We start from the raw sequence: 4043 nt of genomic DNA on the forward strand, positions 1-4043 counted from the left end.
TCCATTGAATAACCTTGAGACTTGTAGGAGAGTTTTTGCCTCTGCAGCTTGAGCTTTTATCTGACTCAGCCACAGGCCTAAATCTTTGTTTGCCTTAGAACAGCAGTCAGTCAAAATCACTCACTGTATAAAAGTCTTTTCATGTAGATGCAGTCTTTTACCAGCATTTTAATAGAATGCAGGGATGCAGGGGCATCTTAAATGCAGACAATTTTCTGTTGGCTGCATGAAGCTTCAGACAAGACAAAGCAATGTAACCTGCCAGAAAAGAATGTGGTATCAGCTCCTAGGCTGTCCTGACATAGACAGAGATGCTGTGGAATGTAATGTTCATATCCAGCAGCTTGATTGAACTCCAAATGCTAAAACATGTCCTAGAAAGGCATTTTCAGGATTATTAACAACCATTAGCACACAGATGCTAGATTTACATGAGGCCATAATAGCCCCTACAAATACTGAAACATCTGGCAAATGGGATCAGGAATGTAATTTTGGTTGTTTTTGACTCATCCACTAAGATGTGGTTCCTCTGAGTCTGCTTGTGAGGTTTATTGTGGGTCTAGGACAAATATAAATACCTCTTAGTGCTCAGCACTGGGCACCAAGGGGTTCTGGTAGCTTGTCAGGACCTCAGATATCTCTTGTTGCATCTCAGTGCACTCGGTTTGCCTCATTGCTTTGTTTCACAGCAATGCCAAGTCACTGTCAGGCAGCTGCTTCTTTGTTCCCAGTGGCTTCCAGGCTTTCAGCAGTGCTCCTCAGGGGTCAGTACTGGGACAGGCACCATTTAACATCTTTGTTGGTGATTTGGACACAGGGATTGAGTGTACCCTCAACAAGCTTGCTAATGACATACAGCTGTGTGGACACACCAGGTTTAGTGGAAGGCTCACCTTTCTGGTATGGGAGGTGGGACTAGATGATCTTGAAAGCCCTTTCCAACTATGTTCCAAAGGATGAAATCCAAAATTGCTCCATTTTGAAACCTTCAGGTCAAACTGCGTTGTTATGATCACATTTAAGGGTGACAATGTCTTACATAGACTCACTCTTGGAATAGCATTTGTCTATGACCCCTATATTAGATTCTGGGTGGAGAAATAAACAAAAGTAGTTTTCTATGAGCTTGTTTCTTTAACAATTAGCTTGAAGTACAGCTTTGGTGTCTTCAGCTTGTGGCCAAAGTTCAGGTAAGATAAATGAGATGGTGCCTTTCTTTCCTTTCTATTTCCCCCAAATCTGACACAGGTCTGAAGTATGAAGGTTTTGATCACCACTTGGACAAAAAATAGTATCAGCTTTGCAAGGGACAGGGTCCAGGATCATATTTGAGCTGTGGGCACCAGTGCTGTGGTTATTCCTTACACTCAGGCTGCTTCACAGATCATTGTCACTGCCCTCAGACTTTCTACTATGATGCCTTCCTGCCACAATACGATGTTTTGATGTATAACCAAAGCTTCCCATGACTCTGATCATATATGGAATGCACATAAATTGAACAATGGGACATAGTATCAAAAGAATAAATAAAATATTTTAAAAGCTCTATTCATTATCCAGCGATGCCTAACTAACAAACAAAAAGAAACAGATGTAATTTCAAGTAGTTTTCCAAAGTAAGATTTTAACAGCTTTATGAACAAAAAGCTATTGAGGGAACCTGGGAGGTTTTCATATCTTCAGTTGATTATATTGTACAGTAGCTCAATAGGGAGAGAAACTCTAATTCAGGAAATGTGAAAAGGATTTGATATGAGGAAATGCAAGCACTTTGTTGAACAATGCTTTTATAAACATTCTGACCTTAAAGATATTTTTCCAGTTTTCCATTAACATATTTAAAAATTACTTTATTCATAGAACCAATGCTAGATGTCACAATGTCTCATTAGTCTGAGATTCTCCAATTACTTTATATCAGAATCTGTCACTCTTCTTAAAAACAAAGACATTTGAGGCCAACATTTGTTCTGAGATCTAATTTTATATGTTTTGGGGTCACATAATTGTAGAGTGATTATATATTTGAATGTAAGTTTCTGTTTTGTATTCCTAATATAGTTGAATTAATTACCTAAGGAAAAAAACAATGCTATTTCTATGCATTTTAAAAAACATTTTTCTTACATGTTCTCAGCACAATCCATGACTACAGTAATGACCATCAACAGTATTGTGAAACATATATTCAATTTCAGCATAAAAATTCAAGTAAGTTGCAAGGATACCCTGCTTTCCAGAGAAAATAACTCCATATGATTAATTTCACTAATAACCAACCCATACTTCAGAGGTATTAGCAAGTAATTATATTTGAGTTCTGCATCTGAGAACGCTAAATCATGACAAACAAGGAAAAGCTCTCATGCCATGTTTGAGATAGTATGAAAATATTAAGGAAAAATGAAGTTTATGTCACAGAAATCTTCTGAACTTCAGGAAGTCTATTGTATTCTTTGTTCCCCTAATCAGCTAATTTAATAAATTTTCCCTTTGGGAACTATACTGCATTAAGTTAAAATAGCAACAAGTACCAATAATTAAAAAGCTGTTAGATTAATGTTTTTTGCAAAATCAGTGCAAAAAAAAATCTATATTCTGCTTCTTTCTTACATTTTGTTTCTTCATATAAATTTTCTGTTTATCTCTTTGGCATTAGAAACATCATGACAACTATAACATTAGCTTTGAAGCAAATCCTGTTTGGGTTTTCTTTAAATAATGTTTTTCATAACCTTTACACTTCCTCCTTGGTGAGTCCTGGAAAGTCCAACAAAATAAACTAAAATCCAGGGTGATTTATTCTGACATACGAATATGACTCTGATGAAAAAAAAATAACTACAATAAAAGAAAGATGAAATGAAATTTCCAGAAAAATCACTTCAGACTCTCATCATATTCCACTCTCATAATTTGTGCCTGCATTTATTTCTCTATCTGCTCCCTGCACTGTAACACACTAAAAGGATCCTTCTCTGCTGCAGTGACCCATCTATAATGATCTGTTATTAAAATTTAGAAAATTATTTTCACAGTGACTCTGGCCACCATGAAATGGGTTTTCTACAGAGGCAACAACAATCCAAAACTAGCATTTCTTTATTTCAATGTCTTGTTGAGAAATGGAAGTAAAAAATTATGGACATGAATAAATTATGCTGGGGAGAGATGGTACAGAGTGCCAGGGCTGCACAAACACAGGAACACAGTCCCTAGTAACCAGCTGTACCCATGGAAAGCCCAATGGACCTAAAGAACAAAAATCACAGAACAACAGAATGGTTCGTGTTGAAAGGGACTTTCAAGATCCTCTACTTCCCTTGCCACCCACTAGACCAGGTTGCTCAGGGCCCTGTCCAACCTGGCCTTCAACACTTTCAGGGATGAGACATCCACAAATTCTGGGCTAAAGTCTTTTCCATGAGAGTTGAGAAATGCTGGGACAGGAGTCCAGAGAGGCTGTGGAAACTGTGTTTTAAAATTTTCTCAAGACACTGAGAAACCTGATCCAAGCACAAAATTAGCCTTATTTTTAGCAGGGGTTTAGTAACTGGAGGTCCCTGCCAACTGAAATAATTCTATAATTCTCTGATTGTCTTTTCCTAAAGAAGATGACAACTGCTTGGAAACAGAATTAATCTCCGTCCAAAAGAGCTTCATCCATTCATAGACCTGATGTGACCTTTCAGACAGTGGTTTGCAATCTTTATCAATCTGTGAACATGAAAATGTTTGCAGTGGTGGTCCAGATCTTCAGAGCAGCTTTCAATCTCTTCAGAAGTTTCTTTTATTTCATGAGTTTTCACAGGAAAAACTGTGAAAACTGTTCAATAGGACAAATGCCTGTGTGTCCATATGCCACACTGAAAACTCTTGTTATGATGGTTATAATGAGAACAGTATTGGATGAGACTCAATTGATTATTTTGCAAAACCATCCTTTCTAAAGAAATAAATTTGTGCTTAGTAGTCTGTGTTCTCTATCTCTATTCTTTCCATGTAGACTTCCCTTAAGTAAACAGTCTATAAACAAA

The 4043-nt window shown here is 37.1% G+C and overlaps 1 protein-coding gene across 2 annotated transcripts in view; it reads right to left on the reverse strand.

Moving 5' to 3' along the window:
- MAGI2 (membrane associated guanylate kinase, WW and PDZ domain containing 2) overlaps positions 1–4043 on the reverse strand; it is a 703939-nt gene that overhangs the window by 149447 nt on the left and 550449 nt on the right. The window lies entirely within an intron of this gene.

Source organism: Geospiza fortis, unplaced genomic scaffold, assembly GCF_000277835.1.
Source record: "Geospiza fortis unplaced genomic scaffold, GeoFor_1.0 scaffold424, whole genome shotgun sequence".
In the NCBI taxonomy this organism is placed as follows: domain Eukaryota; kingdom Metazoa; phylum Chordata; class Aves; order Passeriformes; family Thraupidae; genus Geospiza; species Geospiza fortis.